Raw genomic sequence first — 21,988 nt, 5'->3', positions numbered from 1 at the left:
TCCCTACCTGGAGACGCCACTCTTCTGCACATACAAGAAATGCTTTACCACTGAGCTATTGTCAGGGGCTGGCTAGGCGAGGAGGAATGGGAGGAGGCTACAGCTTGTGAACCCCCCAGAGATACCCCACAGGAGGAAGGCTCTGAGCCAGGAGGGGGGCAGATGGGTTGGAGGCTGAGCAAGCAGCAGGTTTGAGTAAGAGTGAAGCAGCTGAGGAGGAGGCTGAGGTTGCAACAGATCCACAGCAGCCTTCAAGTTCCACTGTTTTCCTTTCCCCCTCCTCCCCTGTCTCCAAGAACGAGGAGGGCATTACATGTAACAGAACAAAAGGCATAGAGAGCCCCACTCCCCCTTTCAGAGGAAGTAGGAGGCTCAGATCCTCAGTTCTGGCAACTGCTTCATCAGGCTAGTCCTGCCTGTGAAGTTCTCTGTCTGTATTTTGTCTTTGAATAAAGAAACAATTCTACTGCTCGTCTCGGAGTCTTGGTGCTGACCCACAGCTGAACCAGCCCTGATAGCTATGGAGCTTCATCAAAAAGTATCACGCTCCATTCTAGGTGTGCCACAACGCTTCCCTGCCCATGCCACTTGTGGAATGAATGCCTTCTCTGCCCGTGTGCAGAAATGTGAGATTGAAATCCCATGGCGCTCCCAAGTGAGCCTAACCCAGTGTCAGGGAGTGGACTGAAGGGGAAGGCTGGGAATCACCCCTCCTCCTCCTTTGATTCCCTTGGAGAAGGAAAGGGAGTGTGTGGTCCCTCCTTCTCCGGTGGTTTAAAGAGAAGAGGGAGACAGGATTGGATTGCAGCAGAACGCAGAGCTGCCAAGTTACGAGGCGTTAGGAGAAGGAGAGGGAGAATTGCCAGCAGAGACGTCCTTGGAAAGCTTAGAAATGCCACCATCCCCACATACGCGCTGCTCACTTAGAATTCAAGAGCAAAGGGCTCAAAGACATTTGACTCCTGAGGCCACCTGTAGGGCCACAGGCTGTATCACGGGCAATCAAAGTCCCAGCAGGGGACGTCAGGACTGGGGGCAAGATGGCGGGGTGGGAGCAGGAACGGGGGTCCAGAAGCCAGGAAGCCAAGAGTCCGAGGGTCAGAGCCGGGAGTCAAGAAGCCAAGGGTCCGAGGATCAGGAAGCAAGGAGTCACGAAGTCAGGGGTCCGAGGATCAAGAAGCAAGGAGTCGCAAAGTCAAGGGTCCAAGGATCAAGAAGCAGGGAGTCACGAAGCCGAGGTTCAAGGATCAGGAAGCAAGAAGCCAAACACAGCAAGGCAGGGAACATGTTGCTGTGACAAAGAGCCGAAGGGAAATGCTGACCTTATATCCCTTGCCACCAGGTGCTGTGAGTTACCAATCGGCCTCACCTGTGAGGCTGTGCCTTGCCTCTCCAGAACAAACTTAGGAAGGCCCCAGTCCTGCGAAGCCCTACTGGTCACAGGGCCTGGCTCCTGCACACACTCCTAACGTGCTGTTGCTGGGGAAAGAAGGGGTGGAACTGAGAATGAGCGATGTCACTATGGAGCTAAGGACTGGATTCTTTTTCTTGCGCCACGAGAACTGAATAAAACCATAAATACGAACTTTCTTGCTTCTACTTTGATCCTTGATGCTGCCGGGGGAGGCTATAACCCCCCCCCCAAGCCTGACACTCAGATGACTTGCCCTAGAAAAGTATGCAAAACTGTAACTGTGCACACAGGAAAAATAAATAAATGTGGAAAGGTTTGGCATCAGCAGTTGGCACCCTTGGGCAGCTGACAGGACTCCAACACCCTGACAAGGCTGGTGCCTGCTCTAGTCCCTAATCTCCATTCCCCCCCCCCCAGACCAGCACTGAGCACTGCCAGATGGCTACATCCATCCACCACTCTGATTTTCCACAATGTCGCCCACCTATTATCACTCTGGACATGGTGGTAAATTAAAAGAATGTCTAGATCCGACTCCACAATGTTGCTTGGAACCCTGCCACCATAGCCAGGTAATGCCACCTGAGTGCACTGTGGGAGCCATGGGAGGACACTGTTGCTCAGGACTCTCTCAAAGTGGGTGCCAGCCCTGTCTTTTGAAAACCAATGCATCCTTCAGGCATTGACTTGACGCCTCCAATTGCAGATGTTATAGGAATCTTGCGTACATTCAAGGAACACGGTTTTGGCGGCTCATGCTAAGTTTCTAATATAAAACTCGGTCCCGAATAACTCTCCCAGACATCTTTTTGAAGCGCGATACTCTCTGACATTCAGGACATCTTTGACGAGCCCATGTTTAATTGCCATTGTTCTGCTGGGGTAATAAATGCATGTCATGAATATTGGGCCTTCAACTTCCTCACTAGATTGAGCCAAGGAATTAATTTTCCCATTTCCAAAACCAGGAGCTACCCTGAGGCGATGGGCGAGGGTGGGGAATAAATTTAAATAACTAAATGAAATTAAAAGAGTAAGCATCGATTCATGAAAACAAGCCGGTTCGCGAGCACGGAGCGATATCTGCGGGTCCCCTCCCTAGTCGATCATACTCTTTGCTTTCAAATTGCATCTCAGCGTTGCCGTAAACACCAATTCACGAAAATGAAATAACTCCCAAGGAGATAAATAAAAAGATGACAGTTGCATAAACATATGTGCGGGCACCCACACCTCCCTCAAATGCATATATTGTTTTTAACAAGACTGAGCTGTGTAGTGTGTTATGCACTCTGAAGACTGTAAGAGCTCTGGCTGGTTGCTGGGTTTTAACATGATCCGTATTCTGAACTGAGCAAAGGGTTTTGCTCTGCCCACTGAACCACTCTCACCTGACTCAAGATACAGAGCAAAGAGCTCTTTCGCCCTCTGCTCTCCAGAAGAGGCTTTGCTCCAGTTCCACTTGTACAACCTTGTGCAAATTAACTGAAACTATGCCACATCGATCAGTCTGTCAAGCACCCACAAAAGAAGGTGTTTTGGGGGTGCTTCAGTTATTACGGTGTCGGAAGCCTGCAGCCAATAGAAGGAATGATGCGCTCGCCACAATATATTGAGGTTCTACGAAAGAGAGTTATTCCAGAACTGGAAAAGAGGTATCCTGACGGTACTGGGATATTGCAGCAGGACCTACCCCCCTGTCACACATCAAAAGTGGTGAAGAAATTCATGACAGAGCAGCAAATATAGGTATTTGATTGGCCAGGGAATTCCCCGGATGTAAATCCCATTGAGAATTTGTGGGCTATATGCAAAAGTTGCCTCCATGCTGTAGACTGTACGACTATGGAGAAGCTATGGAGGCGCTGATTCAAGTGTGCTACAGGGATCCGAAAATCAACAGTGACTGTTCAAAACTAGTAGACTCCAAGGTATTTAAATATACCTTCCTGAAGAAACCAGAGGCCTTTCTCCTGGGTATGGTCGGCCAATTGGTGCCAAAGAAGGATAGAACATTCTTTATGTATGCTACAACAGCAGCAAGAATACTTATCGCAAAGTATTGGAAGACACAAGATCTACCCACCGTGGAAGAATGGCAGATGAAGGTGATGGACTATATGGGACTGGCATAAATGGCTGACAGAATCCGAGACCAGGGAAGAGAGACAGCGGAAGAAGATTGGAAGAAATTTAAGGACTATCTTAGGAAACATTGCAAAATTAATGAATGTTAGAATGACGTTGGTTTAGAAACTATGTGGTTCCCAGCTATAATGGTTTAAGTAAATAGAAAAGAAAGGTTAAAAACTAAATGGAAAATAAGGGAGAGGATTTGCTGAATTAATAATTAGAAATTGGAATACAGAAAGGGGAGGTATGAGGAAGTCGGGGAAGTAAGGTATAAGAAAATAAGGGAATGAAATTATACTTGTTTTTTGTTTGTGTTTGTTTGTATTGCTGTTTTGTTTTGTCTTTATATAATTTTTGAAACTTTAATAAATATCTATTAAAAAAAAAAAAGAAACTAGTAGACTCCATGCCAAACTATGTTCAAATGCTGCTTAAAAATAGTGGAGATCATATCCGTTACTAATGTATGTATATGTGAGTTTTGTATGTGTATATGTGGGTTTTGTACCAAAAACTACTGTACTAAATTCACGGTTTGTTTCAATTAATTTGCACGAGGGTGTATTATTCAGCGCAACCACTCTGCATAAAGCAGGCTGGGGAATCTCTGGTCCGCAAGCCATTCTGCTGTTCACTTCTAGGGTGGGCGGAATGGTGTAAAGAACCCTCATCTTGCACTGGAGGAGGTGGTGAAGGTATGGAATAAGGGATGTATCCTTGAGGTCAGGGGCTATAACCTGGACGCATATGAGATGCTTCCAGTGGGCCAAATACAGCATTGAGGCCAGGGCCAGATTTAGGTTTGATTGAGACCCTAAGCTACTGAAGGTAATGGGATCCCTTATATGTTCAGCACAGCTGTCCTTTGTCAACAACTGTTTTTTTGTGTTGAATATATGCTATATGGTAATTTATGGACCAAATAAGTATCTAAAGCCATTTGCACATGCAGAATGTAGGCACCCTATATACAGAAATGAGGAAACCAGTGCTATTTTAGGGAGCAGGCTAGCATTTAGGGGCCCACGAATTACATGAGAGCCAGTGTGGTGTAGTGGTTAAGAGCGGTGGACTTGTAATCTGGGGAACCGGGTTCGCTTCCCCGCTCCTCCACATGCAGCTGCTGGGTGACCTTAGGCTAGTCACACTTCTCTGAAGTTTCTCAGCCCCACTCACCTCACAGAGTGTTTGTTGTGGGGGAGGAAGGGAAAGGAGAATGTTAGCTGCTTTGAGACTCCTTTGGGTAGTGATAAAGCGGGATATCAAATCCAAACTCTTCTTCCAAACTCTTCTACATCCTAGGAACCTACACACAACACAAAACACTGTTGCTGTACGTAGGTTTTATTCTCTTTGTTTTTTATCTTATGTTTTGGAAATGTACATCTTTTAATTTTTTGAGGGGTCCCCAAGAGAGTGGGGCCCAAACTATAGCTGGTTTAGCTTATATGTAAATCCGGCACTGATTGAGGCCTACGGTCAACTTTCCAACTACATCCTCCAAAAGAGAGTACTTTCTTAAAACAAAAACATTGCCCGTAAGTATCACAATTGCATCCATCAAGGAGAGGTCATGGGGATGAGCGGCAACATAATTGCAATGGTCAGCAGTTCTGAGAAATGTTCAACTTCATAAAATTACCTTGATTGTTTAGAAGGTTGGAGGTGACTTTCCTCTTAACAAGTTATGCTTCTCCAATGGGGATGTCATAGGCATGGGGCGGGGGTTGGAGGCTTGTTAAACAAGCCAGATTTTCAAGGACCCGTTTCTTGTATAATACCCTCCATTAAGTTTACTGATTCGAGCAAACTCACTTTATGTTTCGTTACGGAGGAAACTATCGGTTTTACTGTTTGCTTAACAAAAGGGAACTTCCCATAACGACCCGTAATTGAAAATGCGCCATCCCTTCTTAGCCCCTTGACATACTTTTATGGGTATTCTACTTTTAAAACTCAACTTTTAAAAGTAGGAATTACTTTCATCCATCCTCTGGCCTCTCCTCCTCCAGAACGATTAAACGCTTTGGAAAACGGCTTTCTGATTCAGTGGGCCTAGAATAAAGGCACCATAATAGAAATCATGGCTTAAATCTTTAAACATATACAGTGGTACCTCTCCTTGCGTTCACCTCTGGTTACGTATCCTTCGGGATATGTACGTGACAAACCCAGAAGTATTTTTCCGGGTTTCAACGTGCGTGCATGCACAGAAGTGGCACCTCCAGTTGTGGAAATCTCGGGATCCAACCGGAGCTCCGGAATGCATCCCACCCACAACCGGAGGTACCTCTCTCTCTCTCTCTCTCTCTCTCTCTCTCTCTCTCTCTCTCTCTCTGTGTGTGTGTGGGGGGGCATCAGTGGCACTGTGGGATAAACCACAGAGCCTAGGACTTGCTGATCAGAAGGTCGGTGCTTCAAATCCCCGCGACGGGGTGAGCTCCCGTTGCTTGGTCCCTGCTCCTGCCAACCTAGCATTTCGAAAGCATGTCAAAGTGCAAGTAGATAAATAGGTGCCGCTCCGGCAGGAAGGTAAAAGGCATTTCCGTGCGCTGCTCTGGTTTGCCAGAAGCGGCTCAGTCATTCTGGCCACATGACCCGGAAGCTGTACGCTGGCTCCCTTGGCCAATAAAGTGAGATGAGCGCCGCAACCCCAGAATCGGTCACGACTGGACCTAATGGTCAGTTCTGGCACCTCTCAGGTGGGCACCATTGCCATTCTAAGAGAACAAGGGTGTTCATGATGAGTTAAGGCATCTATTTTTCTAGAAAAATAGCCCTGACTATAACCAAGAGTCTTTGAAATCATTTGGATGGAGCAGTGTAGCCCAGTACAACCCAGCATAGACGCCTGTTTTCCTACCATGGAGACGAGGGGTGGGGGATCTCCCCTCCCCCTTGTTGTGGGCCATGTTTGGGGGCCACAGAACAGCACCGAGTGGCAATGAGGCGAGAGTTGAGTAGGCCCCAAGTCAGTAAACTGTTGAGATAGAGCAGAAGAAGGGGGTCTTTTTAAGCTCTCGGCCCACATTCCTTTCCAAGCAACCTTCCAGAGACCACATGTGTCAGAATTCCAGGTTCCTAGCTTGATAACACAGTAAGCGTAGGTAATTAAAAAGAAGGATTGATTGCAAAAACAACCAGCTAGCTCCGGACGGCTTAAACAAAGCCTCCGGCATCATTTCTCAAGATGACCCTTCTGAAGACTCCTTCCGAAGTCGACAGAATATATTGAACTCACAATCCTTACGTCTCTTGTTTTGCTCCCTATCTAACAGCCCTCCCATTCATCAATTTTCAGACTTAGTGGATCAGCTCCAACCTCTTCTTGTTCTGAGAGGCTGTCTCTGAAACTATTCTAAATCCAGGTAGGTAATTGTGTTGGTCCGACGCAGTCAAAATATATGTAAAAATAAAAAAAAATTGTCCAGTAGCACCAACTTAGTTTGTTCTTGGTTCTCTGAAACTGTTCATGCCTTTTTGTGCATCCTGTGAGCTTTGGCTGTGTTCCAGCCTGCTCTCAGCTACTGCCTTATCAGCCTGCCCATCAAGGTCAGGAAGAGCCGAAGTCTACAGCTGTCGGCTCTCCCCTGCCTGACTAACATCCAAGCCTCTCTGTTCCTGGCTGCTTTCTGCAGCTGACTGCAAACCTTCGCTTGGAGCTGGCTCATTCCTGACAACATGTTATCAGAGGGGTGGAGCCAGAAGCAAAAGTAGGCGGGGCAATGGCTGTGGGTCTCACATTTCTACAATAAGGTAGCTTCTACACACATGGGCACCCTTCTCTCTGTGCTCCGTCCATGCAAGCAAGAGACGCTATCTGAGTTTCATGACAGTCAACATATTATGTTGTGAGATGCCCTGTGATCTTTGAATGAAGGGTGGCATGCAAATTTAATAAATAATAGGAAAAGTAATAATATTCTAGCCAGGCATAAACAGCCAAGGAGAGCTGGTAAAGGATTTGGCCTGAGGAATCAGAGAATTGGAAGGGATTCTGTGGGTCACCTCGTCCAACCCCCTGCAAGTAAGGGGAAAGTCCCGAGTGCCTGATAAAGGAGCTCGGGGTCCACATTTGGTTCCTGAGCACAAGGTTATTGTCAGGGAACTGCCATCGGAACGAGAGGAGGAGGCGAGGCTCCACGACGATGCTGGAGAGGGGCCAAGTAGGGAGAGAGGCAGGTCTCCTGTTGGGGAAGAAAATCAGCGCAACACCAGGGATGGAGGGGGGCCAATGGGAGAAGCAGAGAGCAGGCTCAGAGACTCTTCGCTGGACACCAGCGGGGAGAGCACAGGTCCTCCGCTACCCACGCCCTCCAGGGGCAGAAGACTTCCGCTCGGGGAGAGTAGGAGGAGACTGGGTGTCAAACAACTTTTATGTTGGAAAAGGTTGAAGAAACGCCCACTGTCGGATTCTGCCAGTGACTGAACAGCCACGAAGTGAGGGGCTGTCCAGCCAGGAAAGGTTTAACCAGGCCACCTAGCCAGGAGTGGCGTCAACTTACACACGAGCAACCCCATGAAACCATTACAGTTATCAACCTTCACTCCTCTTTCTGTCTCTTTATGCTTCCCTCTTTTTCTTCCTTGCCATTCACATGAAATCCGCCAAGGCTTTGCTCCCTCCTCTTTGTCAGAGGAAGGAAGCTCGTGACAAACAACACCACTGAAGAACAGATTTCAACACAGCCACACAGATTGCAGCTTGAAAAACTTACCAGCTGAAAAAAAATACTGGGGGGAAAATGTGTGTTTTGTGATGCAACGTCTTTAGAAATGCATATTTTAGGGAGCAAATATGTTCAAGATACAAATTTAAATATGCATTTTCGTGTGTGTGTGTGTGTGTGTGTGTGTGTGATTACTGTGGAAACAAAACAGAACAGGCAGGCCAGACAGATCAGAAAGAGACAGATGCATCCCTTGGCAGTGATAGCTAGATATGGGGTTCATCACTGTCCCCTGAACTGTATAAACACAGAGACAGTCTCTGCTGAAAGGCTGAGTGGTGATTACCATAAGACCGTCAAGTGCATCTTGACAATATAACCAGAATAGTAAATATTTAATACGATGCAGCTCGTGAACAGCAAAGCAAAATTAAATGAAAAGTCAAATAAAATGAGCTTGGAAACACAATAAAGTTACTTATTCAGTGCCTGGAAAAGGATTTGTGTGAGTTCTCCCAACCCCTCCAGAGGTACCAGCGACTTGTATCTTGGCTGTTTCCCCATGGGCACCGTGGGCATGCTGGTGACAAGAGGGCTAACATGGTCATTCTCCAGTACCTGATAGAATTGTGTGTGTTTATGTGTGTGTGTGCAAAATATGGTCTGAAGCTCAACATCAAAAAAACGAAGATCATGGCCACTGGTCCCATCACCTCCTGGCAAATAGAAGGGGAAGAAATGGAGGTAGTGAGAGATTTTACTTTCTTGGGCTCCATGATCACTGCAGATGGTGACAGCAGCCACGAAATTAAAAGACGCCTGCTTCTTGGGAGAAGGGCAATGACAGGCCTAGACAGCATCTTGAGAAGTAGAGACATCACCTTGCCAACAAAGGTTCGTATAGTTAAAGCTATGGTTTTCCCAGTAGTAATGTATGGAAGTGAGAGCTGGACCATAAAGAAGGCTGATCGCCGAAGAATTGATGCTTTTGAATTATGGTGCTGGAGGAGACTCTTGAAAGTCCCATGGACTGCAAGAAGATCAAACCTCTCCATACTGAAGGAAATCAACCCTGAGTGCTCACTGGAAGGACAGATTGTGAAGCTGAGGCTCCAGTACTTTGGCCACCTCATGAGAAGAGAAGACTCCCTGGAGAAGACCCTGATGTTGGGAAAGATGGAGGGCACAAGGAGAAGGGGGCGACAGAGGACGAGATGGTTGGATAGTGTTTTCGAGGTTACCAGCATGAGTCTGACCAAACTGCGGGAGGCAGTGGAGGACAGAGGTGCCTGGCGTTCTCTGGTCCATGGGGTCACAAAGAGTCGGACACGACTGAACGACTAAACAACAACAACAACAATGTGTGTGTGAGAGAAGGAGCGACAGAGGGAATGAGGCTGTTCGTTCCACCTTCCCTCTGCACAGCTCTCCGCCTCCATTCCAACAATCCTCTACATGTTGGGGGATGATCTTCTCCTCTTCTCCTCCAGCTGGATCCCCACATTGTGGGAAAACCACACACAGAGCTGTTTATACTGAATGACACCACTGGTCCATCAGAGGTCATTTTTGTCTACCCTGGCCAGTATTGGCTTTCCAGGGGTTCAGAATGGGAACTCCTTCAGTACAGCTGGAGATGCCCAGAACTGAATCTGGGACCTTTGACCTGCAAAGCAGATTCTCTACTACTGGGTTATGGCCCTTCTTCAAGTGATGGAAGTGATGCTATCAACCGCCTGACCTGGAATGCCTGCTTCATGTATGTTCTCGAGGAAAAGGCTCAGGACCACAATACCTCAAGGACCGCTTCTTTCCATATGAACCTACCGGACCCTGAGATCATCTTCTGAGGCCCTTCTTTGTGTGCCTCCTCCTCGAGAGGTCAGGAGGGTGGCAACACGAGAACGGGGCCTTCTCAGCAGTGGCTCCCCGTCTGTGGAATGCTCTCCCCAGGGAAGTTTGCCTGGTGCCTTCACTACACACCTTTAGGCGCCAGGCAAAAACATTACTTTTCAACCAGGTCTTTGCCTGACTTGATCTATATCCTATACCCTTTTTTAAAAAATGCTGGCTCTTTGGGTTTTTTCATTGGGTTGTTGGTTTTGTTTTGATTTTATGTATTTGATATTTTATGAGAACCAACCTGAGACCTTCGGGTATAGGGAGGTATAGAAATTAAAGAAATAATAGGTAAAGGTAAAGGGACCCCTGACCATTAGGTCCAGTAGTGACCGACTTTGGGGTTGCGGCGCTCATTTCGCTTTATTGGCCGAGGGAGCCGGTGTTTGTCTGCAGACTAAGCCGCTTCTGGCGAACCTCTTTTTAACTATACATTTTGGAGAAACAGCTTGTGGGCAAAAGGCTTGATTGTCAATTGTTTCACCAACGTTTTGTTGTCCGTGCTGTTGCATTTGAGTAAACCTGAACTATTAACTTAGCTAGTTTGGTGAGAATGTCACTTTGCTCTTTATCTGGTAAAGATAAAAGGACCCCTGACCATTAGGTCCAGTCGTGGCTGACTCTGGGGTTGTGGCGCTCATCTCGCTTTATTGGCTGAGGGAGCCAGCGTACAGCTTCCGGGTCATGTGGCCAGCATGACTAAGCCGCTTCTGGCGAACCAGAGCAGCACATGGAAACACTGTTTACTTTCCCACCGGAGCGGTACCTATTTATCTACTTGCACTTTGACGTGCTTTCGAAATGCTAGGTTGGAGAAGCTGAGACCGAGCAACGGGAGTTCACCCCGCCGCGGGGATTCGAACCGCCGACCTTCTGATTGGCAATTCCTAGGCTCTGTCCCAAAGAAATAATAAATATAAATAAATAAAAGCAGAAGTGCCATTTGAAAATCGAGTGCACCCATTACACTGACCGACAGAACTCAGGAGCAAAGGAAAACCCAGGCATTGTTATCAAAAGGAGCCACGTGAATTCAAAACATTAGTGTGTTCTTGGAAATGCCAGCATACATCGCCCCTCATTTTAATTAAAGCTTAAATTAATTTTAATTAAAAAATCAATCTTTGTAATGAGAGCAAATATCACCTAACACTCTATTTTCAGTTTTTGCTACCCTGCAGCTATCTTGATTATGGGAATGCAAGGAATGCTTTTCAACAAGCCTAGCCAATTCTCTCTCCCTCCACCCTCCTCTCAAGTTTTGTTTTCCAGTTTGCTCACAACACCGAACAATTTACGGGCTGCATGCATTTAAACGCAGGGACGGTCCTAACGGTCTTTGGTTGTGTGTGTATATTTGACTCTGGAAAAGTTAGCAATGCAAGCTGATAAGAGTCAATGCACATTAAACATCTTCCCATTCACACTGGGTCCCCATTGGAATAAATTTATGGTATATATTGAAGGAAACTATAGAAATTTAAAAACTACAGCAGGTCTGATATAAACCTTACGATGCGCAAACCATCAATAATTATTAGCTGCAGAAAAAAGAATTTTTTTTTTATCAAGAAGCCCAAAATCGGGAGGGAAGGAGGTCAATAGGTTTGTAGAGGAAAGATCTAAATATCTAAAGATATAAAGGTTCAAGGAATAAGACAAAGAACTGTAACCGAAACTGATGTTATTTTTGTGTTATGTATGAATATTTTTTCTTTTTTTCCTGAAACTGTTGTTTTGTCTTTTCTTTTAGTTTTTTTGGTGATTTATGTGAAACTCAATACAAAGAAATAAAAATAAATAAACATCTTCCCATTCACACTGGAGTTTCCTCCCCCTGTGTCCTCTCCAAACCCCTAAAACAGATTTAGGAGATTGTTCCATTGCACAGCCAGAAATACTTCCACGGACAGAACACTCTCATAGTATTACCTTGGATACAAGCCACTGGCTACAAGGGATTTCACAGACTCCAGGAAGCACATTGCTACTAGCAAACAACAATGTTGAACTGGCACCCCAGTCCTGGAAGCAATAAATATACACATGGAGGAAGCTTTCATGAACTGATGACCTTATTGGATTTTGAATAGGTCAGGCTTCCTCAAACTCGGCCCTCCAGATGTTTTTGGCCTACAACTCCTATGATCCCTACCTATCAGGACCAGTGGTCAGGGATGATGGGAACTGTAGTTTCAAAACATCTGGAGAGCTGAGTTTGAGGAAGCCTGAATTAGGTGCTCACCTGGATGCAAGACATCTGACTACAGAATCTTAAGAGTTGGAAGGATATTATGGATAATCTGGCCAACCTCCTGCAATGAAGGAATCTCAGCTACAGCATCTATGACAGATGGCCATCCAACCTCTGCTTAAAACCCCTCAAGGAAGGAGAGTCCACCCCCCAACGTGGGAGTCTGTTCCAGTGCCAAACAGATCTTACCGTCAGAAAGTTTTTCTGAATGTTTAGTCAGAATCTCCTTTCTTGAGCCATTGGTTTGAGTCCTATCTTCCACAGCAAGAGAAAACAAGCATGTTCCCTTCTCCATATGACAGCCCTTCAGATATTTGAAGATGGCTATAATATCTCCTCTCAGTCTCCTCTGTTCCAGGCTAAACATACCCAGCTCCTTCAAGCGCTCCTCATAAGGCTTAGCTTCCAGACCCTTGATCATTTTGGTCTCCCTCCTCTGCACACCTTCCAGCTTGTCAACATCCTTCATAAATTGTGGTGCCCAGAACTGGACACCGTATTCCAGGTGTGGTCTGACCAAGGCAGGATAGAGTGGGACTATTATTTTCCTTGATCTCGACACTAGACGTCTGTTGACGCAGCCTCAAACAGTGTTACCTTTTTTTTTTTTTGCTGCTGCTGCATCACACTGTTGACTCACATTACGTTTGTGGTCCACCAAGACCCCTAGATGTGGCCCCAATTGACACTAAATACTGTAAACATGTATTATTACATGTTGCATATAAGCTGCTATTAGAATCACTGGAATGAAAAGCTGGATATAAACCTTCAGAATAACAACCAAATAAATTTCTGCTTGTTTGTCTGGAGACGATTCTTTCCCAGTTTAGTGTCCCCTGCAAATTTGATCAGCATCCCCTTCATTACCTTCAACCAAGTCATTTATAAAGGCACTGAACAACAACCATCTCAACTCAGGATCTCCCTGTTTTCAAGACCAACAACACAACTTCCCAATATCACATCATGGAACAACAACGCATGAATATAATGATACCTCGGGTTATGTACGCTTCAGGTTACATACACTTCAGGTTACAGACTCCGCTAACCCGGAAATTGTACCTCGGGTTAAGAACTTTGCTTCAGGTTGAGAACAGAAATCATGCTCCGACGGCGTGGTGGCAGCAGGAGGCTCCATTAGCTAAAGTGGTGCTTCAGGTTAAGAACAGTTTCAGGTTAAGAACGGACCTCCGGAACGAATTAAGTACTTAACCCGAGGTACCACTGTATTACCTGGATTACAAGTTGGGTCAACCAGCTTAGAATTTTAGGTGTACCCTCAACTTGACAATTATTGTTATTATTTCCCTGCCCTTCACCCTAACGTTCCAGGGCAAGTTACAACATCAAAACATAGTATTAAGAAGAGTTTAAAACAATTTACAGTCACAAAAAGAAGGCAAGTCTTAAAAATATACACTTTGAGTGCCTAAGCTGTGCAATGACGGTGCAAGATGTGCCTCTGTGGGGAGCAAGTTCCACAATTTAGGGGCCACCACAGAGAATGCCCTGCGGCCTTTGAAGAAAAAGGTTCCTCAGCTCTTAATTAAGGGATGCTGACATACACTTTGTCTCCCCCTTGTAATCTTTTCACCTGCCTTATGTCCGAGCTACCACTGTATATGAAGCTGCCTCATTCCAGTAGCCAATACTGTAAGTCCACTTCATCCAGTATCTTTTGTTTCAAGTAACAGTGGTATCTAGGCAGGCATCTCTTTCCCAGTGCTGCTCCCTGTGGGCTTTAAAACTGGAGATGCCAACGGCTGGGCATGCAAAGCATGAAGTCTGTAGCTGAGACATGTCACAGGAAATTTGTACTGTTCTTATTTCACAAGGTAAAAGGGACGTGGGTGGCGCCATGGGTTAAACCACAGAGCCTAGGACTTGCGAATCAACAGGTCGGTGGTTCGAATCCTCGTGATGGGGTGAGCTCCCGTTGCTCGGTCCCTGCTCCTGCCAACCTAGCAGTTCGAAAGCACATCAAAGTGCAAGTAGATAAATAGCTACCACTGCGGCGGGAAGGTAAACGGTGTTTCCATGCGCTGCTCTGGTTTGCCAGAAGGGCTTAGTCATGCTGGCCACATGACCCAGAAGCTGTACGCTGGCTCCCTCAGCCAATAAAGCGAGATGAGCGCCCCAACCCCAGAGTCAGTCACAACTGGACCTAATGGTCAGGGGTCCCTTTACCTTATTTGACAAGGTGGGCATAAAAGATAAAGGAACGCTTTCTGAAAACGCAAGTGCCATAAGTGACTCAGGTTGCTATCCTGCACATGCTCTCCACCAATCGTAGTCAGGCTTTGCTTCCGAGCAATGTTCTTCAACCTCCCCACCATCATCAGCCAGCTTAGCCAACAGCTAAGGATGATGGAAGATGTAGTCTAACATCACATGGCGACTCAAGGTTGAAAAAACAGTGCCATGAGGACTTGACATTAACCACCACGCATGGACTAGCACACAGTGTGCTGAACAAAAGATAACAACCAGCCTGTTTATTTGCGGCTGTCTGCTCTGCTGCCAAAAGAGGATTCCTTCTTAGACAAGGATCTAATGATCAGCCTCCACTCTCATCTCCGGAGGTCCTTCTTCTCTTCCTTTTTTCCTCCCACAATGGGAGTCATTTTCATCCACCTGCCAAAATGTGCCCCCTCTTTTTCAGCTTCCTCTTCTGACCCCGCATGAGCAATGGTCTCTTTGGTGGTTGGTGAGGCAGGGACCTCTTACTTGCGAAGGTTTTCGACTGCTTGCCAGCTGCTACGCGTGTGTTCCAATTAATGCTCTCACCCTTCAGAGCTAGCTTGTTTACTTCCATACTCCCAATGTGTGGGCTTGGGGGTCAAAACCGTGCTCCCTCCCATATGTTGGGAGATAAACGCAGGAACACTGCAAGAACCCACAGTCCTTATCATCACAGCATCTCCAGTTCATTCCAGGACAGGATGTGAGGAAATCAAAAAGGGCAAGGATTATGTACGGCACATTAAGACATCGAGGAGCAATGGTAAACACTGAGGCTGTCTTGGAGCTTGTGCAAAAGCCATTCCAGTCAATTTTGAGCCATACACATCTGCCTTTACTTTTGGAGATCTGGGGAGGATATCATGGTAAGTTAAAAGGTAAAGGACCCCTGGACGGCTAAGTCCAGTCAAAGGCGACTATGGGGTTGCTGCGCTCATCTCGCTTTCAGGCCGAGGGAGCCAGTGTTTGTCTACAGACAGCTTTCCAGGTCATGTGACCAGCAGGACTAAACCACTTCTGGTGCACGGAGGACCGTGACAAGTGCCAGAGTGCACGGAAACACTGTTTACCTTTCCACCACAGTGGTACCTATTTATCTACTTGCACTGGTGTGCTTTCAAACTGCTAGGTTGGCAGGAGCTGGGACAGAGCAATGGGAACTCACCCAGTCATGGGGATTCGAACCACCAACCTTCCAATCAGCAAGCCCAGGAGGCTCAGTGGTTTAGACCACAGCACGACCCGTGTGGTATTAACAATGGTTAAAAGATCAGAAATTCTCTGTGGAGTCACCCCCTGTCCTCTCAGCCTTTCCTCTCCCATGTAATCGCCTCCAGCTAACCTCTAGCATGGTTGAGTATTACGGCTGGGAAATATATTGCTATATCGTTCAAAACTGGTTTGAAGTCAATATTGTGATATCGGTTTCATAATTTTTGACCTGGCAATATATCGCAAATCCTGGTGTGTGTGTGAGAGAGAGTGCTATGCAAAAATCACAATGTGGAGGAAACCGTGAAGCCACCCAACATAACTCTTTCTGATATATCAGTATATGTTTAGCTGGTGATATATCACAGTGTTGAAAACCAGGTTTCACCCAACCCTATTGAGTATCACAGCATCTGATAGCTCAGTTCGTAGAGCATGAGACTCTAAATCTGAAGGCTGTGGGTTCAAGCCCCATGTTGGGCAAAATATTCCGTTCCAATTCTACCATTTTATTATCTATGATCAACACTACAGACCAGCTGGGAGAGGCAGAATTCAACTCATTTCACATTTAGTGGTGAACCTACCTAATTTGCACTTTCTGAAACAATGCACAAACTGAAACACAGTCATCATTTGAAATCAGTGCTTCTCCGGATCTTGCAGTAAAGTTCTCAAGCCAAGCAGTGTCTACGGCAATGCATAGACTAGATTGAAGTGTGCATCGAAATGCACATATTTGTGAAAATGACATGCATTGTATAAGGAAAATATGCTTTGCAAAAAAAGAAGAAAAAGTGTATTTGTTTGTTTCTTAAAACATACACACTGCCTGACTGCAGGGGAAAAAACCCACCTCAAAGCAGTTTATATATTAAGCAAAGCTGCATTTTAAACATGTGTGTATTGGGATAAATATGCACCCAAACACTGATGAAATTTCTTGATGATTTCAAAACATATATAATCACAAACTGATGTGGAAAGTGGAGAACTGAGCTTAAGATAGGAAGGAGAAATTGAGAAAAACCAGAAGTGACAGATTCACCCATCTCTAATCAGCATTGATGTTGGTTGTTAAACTTTGTGTTAGATATTACTTTCATAAAAACCATTTACTAGCCTCTCTCTTGACACCATTGCAACTGTGGGGTCGCCAACTTTAATTGGGTTAATGCTAACCCAATTCCCTCTGAAGCAGAGTCGCCTAATCCATTTCAGACTTTTATTTATTTATTGACTTAGCATATCTCACCCTTCTGGTATAAATAAACCACTCAAGGCAGTTTACAACATATAAAAATTCTAATTCCATGAAAACAGTGGCAATAAAGGGGATAGGGCCAGCAGCTTAAAAACCATAAAAATATTGCATGTGTACCCCACAAAATAAAAACCTGACAGAATAAAAAGATACTGAACCACTGGGCAGAAATTCTAATTTGTTTGGATTTTAATGAGAAACTACCTAATTCACACTTCCTGAAGCAAGATGCAAACTGAAGAACAGCTACACTTCAAAATTCCCCCTTCTCTGGATTTTACAGTGCAGGTCTCCAACCAAGACAATATGTATAAAAACCATTTATTAGGAACAAAGGACCTAATATGCATGCTTTAGTGAAAATGAAATGCAAAAATATTAGGGGAACATGAGTGCAAAAATGTTAATGTTAGAACTGCATGCAAAAATGTGCTTATTAGAAGACATGTATGTGAAAATGCTGACAGAACTTCATGATTAATACGTCCCACAACACCTATCAAAATTATACCTCAATGCAGGCTTCAAGGAAACTAAGGCACAAAATAAACACTCAAGCCCTTCAAGATCCTATTAAGTGGGATTGCTTCCAAATGACTCTTAAGGACCATCTGCTTTTGGAGTTCCCTGATAACATCAAGGAACACTGGACCAAGCTAAAGACATCCATTATTGCGGCCTGTGAACAAACTATTGGATACCAAACCAAGAAACAGCATGACTGGTTTGATGAGAATGATAGTGAGATTGAACACACTATTGACAAGAAAAGGAATGTTTATTGGATCTGGTACAGAGATAGAAACTAAGAAAAAATACCTATGCCAACACTAAGGCACAGAGTTTCTTTAAAGCCACAAAGACCATCTATGGACCAATAATTCCTGAAATATGCCCCCTACGCTCAACAGATGGTCCCACACTTCTAAAAGATAAAGAAGCTATTGCATTGCACTGGGACATTACCAGCATCTCCTTAACCACAACTCCCCCATAGCTGCTGAGGTCCTTTCACAAATTCTACAAAAACAAATTAGAAATGAGCTAGCCGCAGGAGAGTTGTGTACAGCTATTAACTAAATGAGAAACAACAAAGCCAACGGACCTGATGGGATACCTGCCAAAACCTTCAAAGTGGGCAGAAATGAACTACCCAGAAAAAAATGTGAGCATCCTTTAGCTCCTCCATGATAACATGACAGCAACAATCACAGATAACAATGGCTCTTAAAGTGAACCATTCACAGTGAGATTAGGTGTTAAAAAGGGTTGCGTTATCGCTCCAACTCCATTCATTATTTTCATTTCCCTGATCCTATACATTGTTGAAAGGAAGGAAACTCCCCACCAGGGTAGAAACCATATATCCAACAGATGGAAAGTTCTTTAACTTGAGTAGGCTGGAAGCAAAGAATAAGGTTACCTGTGATGGCCTGGGAATCCGATTCAGAGGCTGAACCGGAGGAATCCCAGCCTGCACAGGAGTCCCCGCCTCCAGGGCCGGCTGAACTGGGGCAGGGCCTTGATTCTGAAGTGCCTGCACCTGTGCCGGATCCTCAGGAGCAGGCACCAGGTGAATCCACTCTGGCTCCAGAGGTGGTTGAGGACTCAGTGCCTACAGGTGAGTCTCCCCCTGGGCCCAGTAACCCTTCAGCCTCTCCTGAACTGCAGAGGCTCAGGGCAGAGAGGTGAAGGGAACTGGTTTCTCCCAGGAGGAGTGCTCGCCTTAAGGCCAGGAGAGGCGGGTCTCCTGGGAGCCGGGACCGCCCTTGGCCTCAGTGAAGATAAAGGCCAGTCAGCCCGGTCCCAGGTTGTGGGAGCAACGTTGTTGAGTACCTGCTCCTGCCTGGACCCAGACCTGACCCTCCAGTGTTCCTGTCCCCGCCCGGCTTCCTGCTTCGGACCTCGCCTCGCTCCTTGTGAACTGTTTCCAGGCTAGTGACCCAGGACCGGACTTCGACTATGCCAACGGTAACCTTCCCCCCGGGACCAGCACATTACCATAACTTCTGTCTTAGAGCTTCAATATGCTGATGACAATGTAGTGTGTGCACACTCAGAGGATGACCTCCAAACTATCCTAAATAGCTTTGCAGAAGCTTACAAAAAGCTTGGCCTATTGCTCAACATCGGAAAAACCAAAGTGCTGCACCAACAAGCACAAAAAAACCCCTTTGCAGTGCCACAAATCCAACTTAACGGTGTAACATTGGAATGTGTTGATCACTTCTCCTACCTGGGCAGCTATCTTTCCACAAGGGCCAACATTGATAATGAAATCCAGTATTGCCTAAGCTCTGTGAGTGCAGCTTTCTCCCGATTGAAGTGCAGAGTGTTTGTGGACTGGGACATTCTCAGAGAAACCCAAATGCCTGTTTACAAAGCTATTGTATTACCAACCTTACTGTATGCTTGTACCACTTAAACAGTATCTACAACTCCTCAAAAGATTCCATTAAAAAAAATGGGAAGACAGGTGAACTAATGCCAGTGTACCAGAAGAAGCAAAGATGACAAGTGTTGAAGCTATGATTCTTCAACATCAACTTCGTTGGACTGGTTTGGCTGCCTGATGATCGTCTTCCAAAGCAACTACTCTATTCCGAACTTAAAAATGGAAAGCGTAATGCTGATGGTCAACAAAAAAGGTTTAAAGACTGTTTCAAGGCAAATCTAAAAAAATGTAGTATAAACACCAACAATTGGGAAACACTGGCCTGCGAGCGCTCCAGTTGGAGAACAGCCTTTACCAAAGGTGTCATGGGCTTTGAAGACACTCGAACTCAGGACGAAAGGGAGAAACATGCTAAGAAGGTGGCACCCTTGGCAAACCCTCACCGTGATCAACTCCTGCCTGGGAACCAATGTCCGCACTGTGGAAGGACGTGCGGATCCAGAATTGGCCTTCACAGTCACTTGCGGACTCACTGCTAAGACCGTGTTCATGGAAAACAATCTTACTTGGCTATGAGTGATCCCCAAAGAAGAAAGGTTACACAACATGTTTGCCATGCATGAGACTCTTCATCTCAGGGTCCTGCATTGCAGACTCCTGATTTGCAGGGAGTTGGACTAGATGACCCTCAGGATCCCAACTCTATGAGTCGTGGATTCTAGTATTCCAGGGTAGCAATGCAGGGATGAGACAGGAAGCAGGCAAGGTGCGCACGAAACAGCAAACAATGCTCAGGAACAACAGTACATGCTGGATAGACAATGAACTGAGATCTCTTAGAGCCTGGGATACAAGTGCTTCATTATTATTTTAGTTATTGTCCCCCTCACCCCCATGTTTTTAACTGCTTCACCTTGAGTCCCTGTCAGAGAAAAAGACAGGGTATAAAGAAATATGTGATAATATCCAGCCACATGGAATACGTAGTTAGCACATGCTCAACAGTTCACAGTGCTGCGTGTCTGCAGTCAAGTCAATGTGTTATTGCCACCCTGGGTTTATCTGGGTTCTCTGGTGTGGAGGATTAAGTGATACTCAGAGATAAGTCCCCTCTGAGCTCATCTGAGGCTTACTTACAGGTTTAAGTGGATATAGGACGGCAGCTTTTGTGAGTCACCACGTCGCCAACGCTGTGAGTCATCGCATGGTTATGTAGCACCCGTGACATCGCCCTAAACCAGAGAAGACAAGCAGCTGTGAGTAAGGACTGTGTCGCAGGCTCCAGGCCTTGGAGAAGGGAACTGCTTTGCCAGGGAATGAGGCTGCAGACTTCTTGAGGACTATATGTTCGTCTGGGCCTCAGAGTCTTGCTTGGTTGCAGCAAGGACCAGGGAAGGGGGAAAGTAGACAAATGCCACCCTTGGGACATTTCCTGGTCATACCCCTTCCCAGGCCACGCCCCCTATCCCCAGGTTGCGCCCCTCAATGGCCCTGCACTGCTTCCGCCTCAAACACTTTTGTGTGGGTGGAGTGCATCCCTGAACTGTGATAATGCCTTTTGCGCAGCAGGATGAAAGATGGAGGCAGAGGGCCTTCTTGGTAGTGGCACCCTCCGTGTGGAACGCCCTCCCATCAGAAGTCAAGGAGATAAAGAACTCCACAACTTTTAGAAGATATCTGAAGGCAGCCCTGTATTGGGAAGTTATTAATGCTTGATGTTTTATTATGTTTTCATATGTGTTTTATATATGTTTCCATTATTATTATTATTGTTGTTGTTATTGTTCTGAATGGAGAGCTGTATCTTTATAAATAATTTTTATTTTTCAGTTGTAACAATTTTACAAACATACAAATCAAATAATTTCCCAATAAACATACAGCCGTACCTTAGAAGTCGAACGGAATTCGTTCCGGAAGTCCGTTTGACTTCCGAAACTTTTGAAATAATAATAATAAATAATAAATTTTATTTGTACCCCGCCCTCCCCAGCCGAGACCGGGCTCAGGGCGGCTAACAACCAATAATAAAAACAAGTTGATTAAAATACAATTTAAAAAACAAGATTAAAATACAGCATTAAAACATTAGGATGCAGCCTCTTCACAGGAGGAGAAAGGAAAAAGAAAGAGGGGGAGGGAATCAAACTGATTCTAAGCCAAAGGCCAGGCAGAACAACTCTGTCTCACAGGCCCTGCGGAAAGAAATCAGATCCTGCAAAGCCCTGGTCTCATGAGACAGAGCGTTCCACCAGGCCGGAGCCAGTATTAAAAAGGCCCTGGCTCTGGTTGAGGCTAATCTAACTTCCTTAGGGCCCAGGACCTCTAGGGTGTTGCTATTTATGGACCTTAAGGTCTTCCGTGGGGCATACCAGGAGAGGTGGTCGCGTAGGTACGAGGTTCCTAGGCCGTGAAGGGCTTTAAAGGTCAAAACCAGCACCTTCAATCTGGGCCCTGTACCGGGAGCCTGTGCAGCTGGAAAAGCACTGGGTGAATATGC

At 45.8% G+C, this 21,988-nt stretch overlaps 1 protein-coding gene across 11 annotated transcripts in view; it reads right to left on the bottom strand.

Annotated features, from left to right (window-relative positions):
* The window catches only part of TENM4 (teneurin transmembrane protein 4), a 628,724-nt gene that overhangs the window by 525,488 nt on the left and 81,248 nt on the right, over positions 1 to 21,988 (bottom strand). For 10 of the 11 annotated variants that reach the window (XM_081909492.1, XM_081909496.1, XM_081909502.1 and 7 more), the window contains exon 2: positions 20,626 to 20,720. The exons of the other annotated variant lie outside the window; for it this stretch is intronic. The gene's annotated coding sequence lies outside the window, so the exon portion shown is untranslated. The remainder of the gene's footprint in view (positions 1 to 20,625; positions 20,721 to 21,988) is intronic. 11 annotated transcript variants of the gene reach the window in all.

Source organism: Podarcis melisellensis (assembly GCF_964234715.1).
Source record: "Podarcis melisellensis genome assembly, chromosome: 4".
NCBI lineage: Eukaryota > Metazoa > Chordata > Lepidosauria > Squamata > Lacertidae > Podarcis > Podarcis melisellensis.
Note: the sequence above shows the minus strand (reverse complement) of the source record. Positions and strands in the feature narration are given on the sequence as shown.